The 15,347-nt window shown below is 47.2% G+C and overlaps 1 protein-coding gene across 8 annotated transcripts in view; it reads right to left on the minus strand.

Annotated features, from left to right (window-relative positions):
- LOC119182165 (luciferin 4-monooxygenase) overlaps positions 1–15,347 on the minus strand; it is a 168,863-nt gene that overhangs the window by 22,494 nt on the left and 131,022 nt on the right. The window lies entirely within an intron of this gene.

The following is a 15,347-nucleotide window of genomic DNA, read 5'->3' on the forward strand; positions in this document are numbered from 1 at the left end:
CTTTTCTTTCTTCTTATTTATATTCCATTGATTTTAATAACTTCCCCTGTACATTCCTTGGCATTACTGTCTGTTATATCTCATTATTATTGTGTTAAAAACACGGAAAAACGAGCCCTTAGGTATACACTTCTTTCCCTCATTTTCATTGAACGAGGGTCTCGTACTGGCAGACTTGGTGTGTTTAGGTTGTATAAGAGGGACAATTAATCAGCTGCCCGCTCATATTAAGTTCACGTGCTACGTAACGCCAAACATGCGCATAAGAGTGTTTTCACACTCGTTGTTTTGGCTTATAGATGGCGCTGACTGTCGCTCCTACTTCTAAATTCACAGATAAACCCTAAAAAGTGGATGGAGGGAGGGCCGCTGTGATAGCTCAGTGGTTAGAGCATCGAACGCGTAATTCGGAGGTCGTAGGTTCGATTCCTGCTCACAGATGGTAATTTTTTCATCCACTTTTCTTTCTTCTTATTTATATTCCATTGATTTTAATAACTTCCCCTGTACATTCCTTGGCATTACTGTCTGTTATATCTCATTAATATTGTGTTAAAAACATGGAAAAACGAGCCCTTAGGTATACACTTCTTTCCCTTATTTTCATTGAACGAGCGTCTCGTACTGGCAGACTTGGTGTGTTTAGGTTGTATAAGAGGGACAATTAATCAGCTGCCCGCTCATATTAAGTTCACGTGCTACGTGACGCCAAACATGCGTATAAGAGTGTTTTCACACTCGTTGTTTTGGCTTATAGATGGCGCTGACTGTCGCTCCTACTTCTAAATTCACAGATAAACCCAAAAAAGTGGATGGAGGGAGGGCCGCTGTGATAGCTCAGTGGTTAGAGCATCGAACGCGTAATTCGGAGGTCGTAGGTTCGATTCCTGCTCACAGATGGTAATTTTTTCATCCACTTTTCTTTCTTCTTATTTATATTCCATTGATTTTAATAACTTCCCCTGTACATTCCTTGGCATTACTGTCTGTTATATCTCATTATTATTGTGTTAAAAACACGGAAAAACGAGCCCTTAGGTATACACTTCTTTCCCTCATTTTCATTGAACGAGGGTCTCGTACTGGCAGACTTGGTGTGTTTAGGTTGTATAAGAGGGACAATTAATCAGCTGCCCGCTCATATTAAGTTCATGTGCTACGTGACGCCAAACATGCGCATAAGAGTGTTTTCACACTCGTTGTTTTGGCTTATAGATGGCGCTGACTGTCGCTCCTACTTCTAAATTCACAGATAAACCCAAAAAAGTGGATGGAGGGAGGGCCGCTGTGATAGCTCAGTGGTTAGAGCATCGAACGCGTAATTCGGAGGTCGTAGGTTCGATTCCTGCTCACAGATGGTAATTTTTTCATCCACTTTTCTTTCTTCTTATTTATATTCCATTGATTTTAATAACTTCCCCTGTACATTCCTTGGCATTACTGTCTGTTATATCTCATTAATATTGTGTTAAAAACATGGAAAAACGAGCCCTTAGGTATACACTTCTTTCCCTTATTTTCATTGAACGAGCGTCTCGTACTGGCAGACTTGGTGTGTTTAGGTTGTATAAGAGGGACAATTAATCAGCTGCCCGCTCATATTAAGTTCACGTGCTACGTGACGCCAAACATGCGTATAAGAGTGTTTTCACACTCGTTGTTTTGGCTTATAGATGGCGCTGACTGTCGCTCCTACTTCTAAATTCACAGATAAACCCAAAAAAGTGGATGGAGGGAGAGCCGCTGTGATAGCTCAGTGGTTAGAGCATCGAACGCGTAATTCGGAGGTCGTAGGTTCGATTCCTGCTCACAGATGGTAATTTTTTCATCCACTTTTCTTCCTTCCGTTTTATATTCCATTGATTTTAATAACTTCCCCTGTACATTCCTTGGCATTACTGTCTGTTATATCTCATATATATATATATATATATATATATATATATATATATATTGATACACAACAATACACAAATTGATGGACCGTGAGAAGACCCCATTCGTCTTTCCTGACGGTCTTTATCACTTAAAATTTATGCCCTTCGGTCTCTGTAATGCGCCGGGCACATTCGAAAAAATGATGGACTCATTGCTCCAAGGGTTTAAATGGTCAACCTGCTTATGGTATTCAGACGACGTTATCGTTTTCTCGCCCACATTTGACTCCCATCTCGGGCGTTTATCGGCGATTCTTGAAGTTTTTCTTCGAGCCGGACAATAATTGAACTCGTCGAAATGCCAATTCGCTCGTCGTCAAATAACCATACTTGGCCACATCGTCGATGCCGCAGGAGTCCGCGCGGATTCCGAGAAAATTTGCGCCATCACGAACTTTCCTGTTCGAAGTCAACAATGCACGTTCGCAGTTTTGCGGGGTTGTGATCCTACTTTCGATGGTTTGTTAAGGACTTCGCAATTCATGCACGCCCACTCACAAACCTCCTGAAGAAGGACACCCCATTTTTTCGGGGCGCTGATCAAGAATTATCTTTTACCCAGCTCACGATGCTTCTTACAACACCGCCGATTTTAGCCCATTTTGATCCATCAGCTCCAACCGAGGTTCGCACTGACGCTAGTGGGCACGGCATAGGGGCAATGCTGTTGCAACACCAACATGGACATCACCATGTTATAGCATATGCAAGCCGACTGCTATCTACCGCCGAGCGCTACTATTCAATCACGGAGAGTGTGTGTCTCGTTCTCGTGTGGGCAGTCGCCCATACTTATACGGGCGTCCATTCCGGGTAGTCACCGACCACCACGCGCTCTGCTGGCTGGCCTCACTCAAGGATCCCACAGGATGCCTTGCTCGTTGGTCCCTACGATTACAAGTATACACGTTCACCATAATGTACAAAACAGGGCGGTCACATCAAGATGCGGATCGTTTATCACACTATCCTGTGGAAGAAGCTGCCCATACTGACACCTTTCCAGACCTTCTGTCTGTGACGCAGCTAATCAACCTAGGCCACGAACAACGTCGGGATGCTTCCCTGCGAACCATCATTGACAAGCTTGAGTCAATGCTTCGCGACGCATCTTTACAAATGCTCATGGTTAAAGACGAGATCCTGTATCGCCATAGCCTCGATCCATATGACCATGACTAGCTCCCCGTCACACCAGCACATCTTCGTGCGACTATCCTCAACCAACTTCATGACGCTCTTTTGGCGGGCCACTTGGGTGTCTCTCGCACATAGGACCGTGTACGTCGTCGTTTTTTTTTTGGCCTGGTCTTGCCCGCTCTGTTCGACGCTACGTCGCCACTTGTGAGCCCTGCCAGCGCCGCAAAAAGCCATCTTCCCTACCAGCTGGATTATTTCAGCCGCTCGACATTCCCACTGAACCATTTTTTTAGTTGGCCTCGGCCTGCTTGGCCTATTCCCGATTTCCAGCTCAGGTAACAAATAAATCGCTGTCGCCAATGACCATGCGACACGGTACGCTATCACACGAGCACTTCCGACGAGTTGCGCAAACAAGGTGGTGGACTTTCTGGTATATAATATTATTTTAGTACACGGATATCTCTCACTGACTGGGGCTGAACCTTCCTATAAGCTTTCGTTGATGAAATCCTGCGCTCATGCTCTGCCAAGCACAAGTTTGCCACTTCGTACCATCCGCAAACGAACGGTGTTACGGAGCGCCTCAACCGCACCATAACCGACATCCTTTCTAAATACTTAGCGGCTGACCACCAAGACTGGTACGTTCATTTGCCATTTGTGACGTTTGCATACAATTCGTCACGTCACGACAATGCCGGCTATTCACCATTCTATCTTTTATACGGCCGAGAACCCACCCTACCATTTGACACCTTGCTGCCCTCGGTCGCGAGTATGCTGGCGAAGCCATCGCGCGAGCTGACCACGCACGCCAACTCGCCCGCAGCAATCTGCAATCCTCACAGGAGCACCAAAGACAGCTCTACAATTCCCATCATCGAAACGTGCACTTTTCACTGGGCTCCCTTGTCCTCTTCTGGTCACCTACTCGGCGTGTAAGGCTTTCTGAAAAACTGCTGTCACGCTACACTGGACCATACCGCGTCGTTCGCCAGGTGACTGACGTTACATACGAGATCGTTCCAGCTAATATAACGCCATCATCGTCACCTTCGAGTGACATCGTGCACATAGCTCGACTCAAGCCTTATCACTCTCGTTCTACCTCATCCAAGTTGCTCAAGCACCGAGATGGTGCTTCTATCGTTGGGGGGTTATGATACACAACAGCCGGCACAGCCTTGCTGCAAGAAAGAGAAAGACGACGTTGGTTGCTGGTTGTTGATGAACTGTCGTCATCTTGTTCGCCGAGGGTGGTCCATCGTAAATAATTTATTAAATAAGTCACTCGTGTATATATATATATATATATATATATATATATATATATATATATATGTGTGTGTGTGTGTGTGTGTGTGTGTGTGTGTGTGTGTGTGTGTGTAACGCAACGATGAATGGGTGACGTGGCCTGGCTAATACGCCATTTTGTCCTGACTTCTTCCTCCTCAGCTTCTACCAACCATCACTTCATTCATACGTCACACGATTCCACCTCCCCCCAAATGATGGCACCGGTTCCAAGCTACAAAAAAATTCAGAGAATGAACAAAATAATGGCCAAATTCACAGTTTCACGTCCTGACAGAGTTTCCCAATCTCACTAAATTTTCAAGGCCGAGGGAGCTGTCCGGCGACTTTTATGACGACTCTGGTGGACGAGCTTGACTGTTGCGTTCCGGACAGAGTGGGCTACACATGAACACTGACAATACTGCTTGAACTGTTCTGGGGACTGAGCCAGGTTGGAACGCATTGTTGCATCGGCAGCTCGGATGTCGTCGGGGTTGTATTTTTCGTCGTTAATGGTGCCATCCCGGTGCTTCTTGCTTTCGTGCTTTTTGACAGACTGTGACGAAGTGCCTGAGTGTTTGCGGTGTGCAAGCAGTGCTTTTGCTTCTTTCTCGGCGTTTTCTGTGGTGGTGCAGTTGGTGTAATACCAGGTTCAGGGAGTGTTTCTGGTGACTTTTCCTTGTGCGAAAGTGCCTGACATCTTGAATCGGTCTTTGGTTTAGAGATCTTATTTTCCAATGTTCTTTAATTGGTGAGTGCGCTTCCGTTGACTTTTGCGTTCGTCGATGCCCTCGTTGCCGTCTCTCTCGTTGTAGCATTAGTTTATGAACTTGGCTTTGCTTGCTTTCCTGAGGCTGCTCAAGAGATGGCTGTAGTGGCACCCCTTCCGGAATGGGGCATTCAATTCCTTCGGTGTTTGACGTGTCCTGTCGACAGCTGATGCTTGGTGAATTGGTGTCTTGCTTGTCTGGCATAGTTCGTAATGCGTCATCATTGCTAGCAGGCTCTTCAGAGGCTTCGGTGACGTGGTTCATTACGCACGCTTCCGAAAGACAACTGTGTACGAGGTTTGATGTATCATGTACTTCTGAATTTGCTTGATTCATGAATTGGTGAGCCCTGCATGCGGGCACCACTGGTGACATGGCATTACTAGGTTTGAACTGCAGATTTTGGCAAGTCTGCGGTGCCGTAGAAATGACAGGAAGCTTTTCAGAAGTTTCTTTTTCGCTGTTCACTGCGAGTGGTTCTTGCGCCTGGTAGCGTGCGACGTTCGATGCGTCTGAGCGTTCTGTTTTATTTGGACTGTCGAGGGTGTGTGCACCGGACGCTGATGCATGAAACCATACGGAAGAAGAATGGCTTGACAGGCTATTTTTTCGATGCGCCAGGTCATCTATCATAAATACGGCGCCTTTATAAGGCAAGTAGTGAGCGTTGGGAGTGCTTGAAGAACAGCTTGATGGAAAACCGGATGATCGATCACGTATGCGAGACGAAAAATGAAGTGCATGAGGTGGGTAAGCAGCGTCTCGTGTCGTGTACTGGGGCGACGACTTCGAAAATACCGACTTTCGTGAAGGGAAACCTGGTGGAAAGCTACGTTCCTTGAGAAACAAGCGTTGACTGCGACGGCCGCGTGTGGTTGTATGCAGATGGCTGGTAATGAGGAAGTCCTTGTCGTAGTCGTTAAAACAGGCAATCATCTATTCTCTGATCTTTTGCCATGATTTGTCGTTTTCGAATATGTGTATCATCATCATCATCATCATCATAATCATCATCATCCTGACTACGCCCACTGCAGGACAAAGGCCTCTCCCATGTTCCGCCAGTTAACCCGGTCCTGTGCTTGCTGTTGCCAATTTATACCCGCAAACTTCTTAATCTCATCTGCCCACCTAACCTTCTGTCTCCCCCTAACCCGCTTCCCTTCTCTGGGAATCCAGTCAGTTACCCTTAGTGACCAGTGGTTATCCTGTCTACGCGCTACATGCCCGGCCCATGTCCATTTCCTCTTCTTTATTTCAACTCTCATATCCTTAACCCCCGTTTGTCCCCTAATCCACTCTGCTCTCTTCTTGTCTCTTAAGGTTACACCTACCATTTTTCTTTCCACTGCTCGCTGCGTCGTCCTCAATCTAAGCTGAACCCTCTTTGTAAGTCTCCAGGTTTCTGCTCTGTAGCTAAGTACCGGCAAGATACAGCTGTTATATACCTTCCTCTTGAGGGATAGTGGCAATCTACCTGTCATATTTTGAGAGCACTTGCCGAATGTGCTTCACCCCATTCTTATTCTTCTAGGTAATTCAATCTCGTGGTTCGGCTCTGCGGTTATTACCTGCCCTAAGCAGGCATAGTCTTTCACAACTTCAAGTGCACTATTACCTATCTCGAAGCGCTACTCCTTTCCGAGGTTGTTGTACATCACTTTCGTAAAAAAAAGTCCGCGTGTTAATGGAACTGCACTAAGAGGCCTGGGGTGCAGCCTAACTGGTAACCACCGCCGGGAACGCACTCCCTCACCAGAGAAGGGTTGGCCACCCTGGTGCAGTATCTGGCCACTACCTCTCACATGCATACGTCAAATAACTCGCGGCCTTCCGTCCCCAGCAGCTGCGAAGCAACTGACCACGGCGGCGGTCAGATCTGCAACGCAGCAGAGGGTGCTAAGAATCTCTGGATCCGGACAGGCCGCCATTAGAACCTGAACTTGGCAACGTTTAACGCTAGAACCTTATCAAGTGAGAGAAGTCTAGCTGTACTATTCGAGGAGCTAGAAGGAGTTAAATGGGATATAATCGGGCTCAGTGAGGTTAGGAGGACAGATGAGACCTATACGGTGCTACAGAATGGCCACGTCCTTTGCTATCGGGGCTTGGCAGACAGAAGAGAACTGGGTGTGGAGTTTTTAATTCACAGAAACATAGCTGGCAACATAGAGGAATACTATAGCATTAATGAAAAGGTCGTAGGTATTGTAATTAAACTGAATAAAAGATGCAAGATGAAGGTAGTACAGACATACGCGCCTACATCCAGCCATGATGACGCTTCAGTTGAAAGCTTCTATGAAGACGTAGAATCGGCAATGAGTAAGGTAAAAACACAGTATACTATAGTGATGGGCGACTTTAATGCAAAGGTAGGAAAGAAGCAGGCTGGAGACCAGGCAGTAGGAGATTATGGCATCGGTACTAAAAACGCCAGAGGAAAGCTACTGGTAGAATTCGCAGAACGCAATAATTTACGGATTTTGAATACCTTCTACCGAAAACGAGAAAACCGCAAGTTGACATGGAGCAGCCCCAATGGCGAAAATAAGAACGAAATAGACTTTATAATGAGTGCACACCCAGGAATCGTGCAGAATGTGGAAGTGGTTGGCAAGGTACGATGCAGTGACCATAGAATGGTACGGTCTCGAATTCGCTTAGACTTGAAGAAGGAACGACAGAAACTGATACGCAAGAAGCCAATCAATGAGCTAGCACTGAGAGGAAAAGTACAGGAATTCAGAGTGTCACTGCAGAACAGGTACTCGGCTCTTAGTGAGGAAACCAACCTTAGCGTAGATACAACGAATGATAATCTGACGAGTATCGTTACGGCGTGTGCAGTGGAAGTTGGAGGCAGGGTAGTTAGACAGGACAGTGGCAAGCTTTCCCAGGAAACGAAGAACCTAATTAAGAAGCGTTAAATCATGAAAGTGTCAAGTACAACAGACAAAATACAACTGGCAGAGCTTTCGAAGTTGAATAATAGACGTAAGGTATGCGATGTAAGAAGGTATAACATGGAGAGAATTGAACACGCTCTGAAAAACGGAGGAAGCGTCAAAGCAGTGAAGAGAAAACTAGGGATAGGCAAAAGTCGGATGTATGCACTAAGGGACAAAAAAGGCAAAATAACTACCAATATGGATAGGATAGTTAAAATAGCGGAGGAGTTTTACAGAGATCTGTACAGTACCGAGACAACCAAGACCTTAATACTATAAGAACTAGCAGTAACCCAGATGACACCCCACCAGTAATGATAGAAGAAGTCAGAAAAGCTTTGGAGAGCATGCAAAGAGGCAAAGCTGCTGGTGAGGATCAGGTAACATCAGATCTGCTGAAAGATGGAGAACAGATTGTGTTAGAAAAACTAGCTACCCTGTTTACGAGGTGTCTCCTGACGGGAAGAGTACCAGAGTTTTGGAAGAACGCAAACATCATCTTAATACATAAGAAAGGAGATGACAAGGACTTGAAGAATTACAGGCCGATCAGCTTGCTCTCTGTAGTATACAAGCTATTTACAAAGGTAATTGCTAGCAGATTAAAGAAAACATTTGAATTCAATCAACCAAAGAAACAAGCAGGATTTCGAACAGGCTATTCAACAATTGACCACATTCATACTATCAATCAGGTAATAGAGAAATGCTCAGAATATAACTAACCACTATACATAGCCTTCATAGATTACGAGAAGGCGTTTAATTCAGTAGAAATATCAGCCGTCATGCAGGCACTGCGGAATCAGGGCGTCGATGAAGTATATATAAACATTCTGGAAGAAATCTACAGGGGATCAACTGCTACCATAGTGCTTCATAAAGAAAGCAACAGAATACCAATCAAGAAGGTTGTAAGGCAGGGGGACACAATCTCCCTAATGCTATTTACCGCGTGCTTACAGGAGGCTTTGAGAAGCCTAGCATGGGAACAGTTAGGGATAAGAGTTAATGGAGAATACCTTAGTAACCTGCACTTCGCCGATGACATTGCATAGCTGAGTAACTCAGGGGACGAATTGCAACTCATGATTACGGAGTTAGACAAGAAGAGCAGAAAGGTGGGTCTTAAAATTAATCTGCAGAAAACGAAAGTAATGTACAAAATGTGTATCAGGTAAAACTTAAATGCCCCACCAAAGATGTAGTCAGTGAAGTTGGTGATGATTTCCCGTTCCGACCATGATGCAGCGGCGGCATGAAGCTCCAAAAGGTCGAACCAGTTCTGTACGGGTTCGTCATCCGCTGATCCGGTGTACTTAGGGATGTCAAGGTCGTCTGATGCTGCTGTCATGATGCTTGGTGGTCTTGGTGGTCCGCGTTCTGCTATGGTCCGCGTTCGGTCACTGCATCTCGCTGAGGTCTTCGATGATGATGGCCGGGCGATGAAGTGGTTACGAGGTCTTCATCCTGTCGACTTGTGTAACGCTACGATGAATTGGTGACGTGGCCTGACTCATACGCCATGTTTATTCCATTCTGACTTCTTCCTCCTAAGCTCCTACCAACCATCCCTTCATATGTCATATATATATATGTGTATATATATATATATATATATATATATATATATATATACATATATATATATATATATATATATATATATATATATATTGTAGTGAAGAAGAATAGTGCAACTCAGAAAGGCAGGGGGTATGACTAAGTCGGTGAAGAATATGACGTTTGGTTGGCTGGGTACTCAGGCTGGTTCCGCCATTACCACTTGACGTGTCGTGACCACTCGCCTGTTTTATAAAAGAGTGCCACTATAAACAGCCCCATTTTAATTCGTGGAGGTGCTGGGTAGCGCCTAATCCTGGAATTGCGAAACCATACGTTGCCTCCAGTTGCTTCGATGTCCACGTACGACGGTCAGCAGGCGCCCACCTCGGCTCCAGCTACTGCAGCTCCTGTCTGTCTGTGCTCCTTTTGGCAACACTATCCGCCTACCTTCAGTGGAACCGATGACAAAGACGTGGAAGACTGGCTCGAAGAATACGACCGGGTGAGCAAGCACAAGTGGGACGATGCGCACAAGCTTACTGTCGTCCAATTTTATTTGACCGACATTGCCAGTTTGTGGTACCGTAATCACAAGAGAGACCTCCCCACCTGGTCGGCCTTCCGAACGGCGTTTGCGGACTGTTTGGCCGTCCAGCGCTTCGCAAACTACGGGCCGAACAGCGCTTGCGTACTAGGGCTCAGCAGAATGGTGAGAATTACACCAGTTATATCGAAGATGTGGTCGACCTTTGCCGGCGTGTCAACCCGGTCATGACAGAAGCCGAGAAGATGAAGCACATCTTGAAAGGCGTGACTGACGACCCATTTCAGATGCTTGTCGCCAAAAGCCAGCAAACGATAGCGGAATTGATCCAACTTTGTCAGAGCTATGATGAGCTCTGGAAACAGCGTGACACCACTTGTCGTGCCAGCGTGCCATGTTCAACAATCTCCGCTTTAACGTCGGCTGGCACTGCTATAGACCACACCAGTTTGCTTCTCGAGATCAAGCAATTTGTACGAGAGGAGGTCGCACGCCAGTTGTCCCTCGTGCCTTATACTTCCGAAGGTGCCCTATCCTCTTTAGCGCCATCAATACAGCGAGTAGTCCAGGATCAAGTGTTTGAGGTGCTACCAACAGCTCACGCACCACCTGTGGCTGCTCCATTGACCTATGACAAAGCACTGAACAGAACCCGACGTCATCCTGTTGCGAACGGCCACGTTTGTTTGTCGCGAACGCCTACGTCCACGCGCCCCTTTGTCGTACCGACTGAGCCTATGTACCAGGCTGCCCGTCCTTTCTCCCGACCACCACCTCCCCGCTTTCAGAACCCGTGGCGCACTCAAGACAACCACCTCATATGCTTCACCTGTGGAATTGCGGGCCACGTGGCACGATTTTGTCGACGGCGTGAGTTTTTCCTGCGTGATGACATCAGGCCCAACAATTATGATTTGCCACCACGACCGGAGCCTGCTGTATCTGGCGAGACAGCCACCATGGACGCATTTTCACCTCGCCGGAACTTCGACAGACACCGGTCACCTTCCCCTCAACGCCGTTCCCTTTCCCCTAGGCTACGTTGACCTCGCCCTGTCCCTGAAGAAAGCTAGAAGCTGCAGTTCTGGGGGCAAGAACTGCGGATCTTTCAAACTCCACAAGACCTTGTTTTTCGCCGTCCAACGTCGTTGCTGTCTCCGTTGAAGGTATAACTGTTTTTTTATTGGTCGATACTGGCGTCGCAGTGTCTGTAATGACTGAAAAACTTTGCCGTCGACTAAAAAAAGTCACAATGCCTCTTCGCGACTTCGTTTTGAGCACAGCGAGCGAGCAACAAATTCGCCCTTTTGCTGCATGCATAGCACGTGTCGTTATTGCTGACAATATTTATGATGTCGAGTTTGTAGTGATCTCGCAGTGTTCCCATTACATTATATTAGGCTGGGACTTTCTCTGCACTCATCATGCCGTCATCGACTGTGCTCGCACCGAAGTGGAGTTCGCGCCGTTATGCGACGCTGCTTCACTCGACTCATCTCTTTCACCTGCAAAAGTTTTCGTTGCCGCCGACAATTTGATACCCCCGTTCTCATCTGCCCTAGTTCCACTTTTTCGTGTCGTCTCTAGTGGCTCAATTGTTCTTTTTACGCCTTCTGGAACCGCTGTTCGCCGCAAGTGCTTCCTGATTCTTTTCGCCGTTCTGACTGTTCACAATGGATGAAGTGCACTTTAAATTTCAAATACGTTTCTCTCGTCTTCCAAGTTACTGTGCGGAGAGTGCCTGGGCTTTGCCGATGACATTCATCCCTCGAGTGCACGTGTAGTTCCTGACCACTCGACCACACTACCTATTGACGCTGTTGATTGCTGCACGTCGTCTTCTTCCCAATCCTTCACCGACGCAATTTCGCTCTGCATCGACAGCAACCTTACGGCCCAACAGCGCACCGACATCATCGCCTTCCTCGAGCGCTTCCGCGCCAGCTTCGACCACCAGCAACTGACTTTGGGCCGTGCTTTTGTAGTATCTCACGGAATCGACACTGGCCTTTACGCTCCTTTACGTCAGCGTCCATATCGGGTATCGGCATTTGAGCGTCACACAATCGCGGAACAAGTTGACGACATGTTGAAGCGAGGTATTATTGAGCCCTTTAACAGCCGATGGGCCTCCCCACTTGTTCTAGTCCAGAAAAAGGATGCCTCAATAAGATTCTGCGTCGACTACGGCCTGTTGATTAAGATCACGCGAAAGATCTTTACCCGCTACCTCGCATAGACGATGCCCTTGACTGCTTACAAGGCACGGAGTTCTTCTCGTCACTAGATTTGCGTTCAGGTTATTGGCAGGTTCCCATGGCTGAGGCTGATCGCCCCAAGACGGCTTTTGTTACCCCTGATAGCTTATACGAATTTAACGTCATGCCATTCGGGCTCTGCAATGCGCCTGCCACTTTCGAGCACATGATCGACAATATCCTCCGTGGCCTGAAATGACAGACATGTCCGTGTTATTTAGACGATGTCGTGGTATTTTCAAGCGAAGCGACTTTTCAACGCATCTTCAGCGGCTCGAGACAGTGCTTACTTGCCTCACCTCCACCGGTCTACAGCTCAACTTGAAGAAGTGCTGCTTCTGCGCTCGACAACTCCTAATTTTGGGCCATGTTGTATCTAGAGATGGCATTCTTCCGGATCCGACGAAACTCCGTGCCGTTGCCGAATTTCCTAAGCCGAAAAACTTGAAAGAACTTTGCAGCTTCTTCGGTTTATGTTCATATTTTCTTCGTTTTATTCGCAACTTCGCCTCCATCATATCGCCCTTGACTGACCTTCTTGCCGGCAACAACGACCTTTCTAGTTGGTCGTCAGCTTGTGATGATGTATTTGCCACACTCCGCCAACTTCGTACGTCACCTCATATTGCGACAATTGTATCCTCTCGCCTCGACGGAAATACACACGGATGCTAGCGGTGTTGGCCCCGGTGCTGTGCTGGCCCAGCGTAAACCTGGATTTGATGAGTACGTCATCTATTACGCCAGCCGTGCACTCACAAAAGCAGAAGCCAACTATTCAGTCACCAAAAAAGAGTGTCTAGCCATCGTATGGGCCATAGGCAAGCTTCGACCCTATCTTTACGGGCGCCCATTCAGCGTGGTTACTGATCATCATGCATTATGTTGGCTCTCCTCGTTAAAAGATCCCACCAGCCGGCTCGCCCGTTGGCCGCTTCGACTACAAGAGGACAAAATTCACGGCGCTTAACGATCTGGCCGAAAACATTCCAACGCAGACGCTTTGTCCCGATCAACTCTACGATGTAGTGACAAGTCGCCGTCTTAGCCTGCCCCCGACGTATCTGCACTTAGTGTCAGTGACATGCTACAGGGGCAACAAAAAGATCCTTAGTTCGCTTCACTTATCAACTTGTCGAGTCAAACTTCCTCGCAAAATATTCCTAGAGGTATGCGCCGTCAAATACAACAAACACTTCGTTATCAGGGATGGTTTGCTATACAGACGGAATTATCTCTCCGAAGGACGCTAATGGCTCCGCGTCATTCCCAGACGTCTCCGCTCAGACATATGCACCTCCTTTCACGCCGACCCACAATGCAACCATGGAGTGGTAAAAACCTACACCCGCCTGTCCCATCGCTACTACTGGCGTGGAATGTATCGCTTCGTTCGTCGCTACGTACGTTCCTCTCTCGCTTGCCAACGCCGGAAGTATTCCACTCCGAGTTCTCCAGCTCACCTACAACCCTTACCTTGTCCTACCCGACCGTTTGACCGTGTTGGTATCAATCTGTATGAATCTCTTCGAACTACACCGGCTGGAAATTGCTGGGTAATTGTCGCTATCGATCCCCTTACGTGCTACGCAGAAACTTGACCTTTCTCTTCTGCGTCAGCCAGTGACGTCGGTCATTTCATATTGCATCAGATCATTTAACGTCACGGTGCACCACGTGAACTCCTGAGTGACCAAGGGCGTGTGTTTTTGTTGGACGCCGTCGAATCGCTTCTCAAGGAATGCCAAGTCATTCATCGCACCACCCCCGCGTATCATCCTCAAACTAATGGCATTACAGAACGATTCAACCATACATTATGAGATATGCTGTCAATGTACGTCGCAACCAATCACACTAACTGGGACAGTATTCTCCGTTTTGTAACATACACGCATAATACTGCTGTCCAGACAACCACTGGTTTCTCTCCATACTTCCTCCTTTTTAGTCGCGAGCCCTCTTGCATGCTAGACACCATCCTTCCTTGCCACCTGGATCTTGCTGAGTTGACGGTGATGTCACAAGCTGCTAAATACGCGGAAGAGTGTCGTCAGCTTACCCGCTTCTTCACAAGTGCTGAACAGCAACGCCAGAAACACCACTGCGATAGCCCGGCGCCTCCGGCTTCTTATGCATCGGATGACCTTGTCTGGCGTCGCATACCTTCAACCAGCCCTGGTCTCTCCACGTAACAGATGTACAAGTATGACGGCCCTTACCGTGTGATTAAACAAACTTCACCCGTCAATTGCATCGTGGAGCCGCTTGAACAGCCCCATGATCAACGACGCCGTGGACGTGAGACCGTCCACATAGACCACCTAAAACCGTATTACGATCCCTCTATTGTCTCCTGCCCATGAGTCGCCAAGATGGCTCTTTTCCGGAGGAGAGGAAAATGTAGTGAAGATGAGTGCTACTCAGAAAGGCAGGAATATGACTCATTCGGTGAAGAAGATGACGCTTGGTTGGCTGGGTACTCAGGCTGGTTACGCCATTACCACTTGACGTGCCGTGACCGCTCTCCTGTTTTATAAGAGATTGCCACGCTAAAACGCCCGATTTTAATATATATATATATATATATATATATATATATATATATATATATATATATATATATATATATATTGTTGAGACGTTAATTGGCGGGCACTCCGCGATGATTCACGGATTCACGACAGCGACAGTCAATGCAGGGACTGACTCTCTGCACGAGCTGCTCTTCTTCTTGTGAAAAGAGCGACCCACTAGAAGGTGCTGGAGAGGCCGACCCACTGTTCAAAGGCTTTACCACAACTACCCCGGGTACCAAAAAGGGAGCCACCTGGTTACCTAACAGCTGGTTACAACGAGCGGGTCATGGTAAGCCTTGAGGC

Source organism: Rhipicephalus microplus, chromosome 5, assembly GCF_043290135.1.
Source record: "Rhipicephalus microplus isolate Deutch F79 chromosome 5, USDA_Rmic, whole genome shotgun sequence".
In the NCBI taxonomy this organism is placed as follows: Eukaryota; Metazoa; Arthropoda; class Arachnida; order Ixodida; family Ixodidae; genus Rhipicephalus; species Rhipicephalus microplus.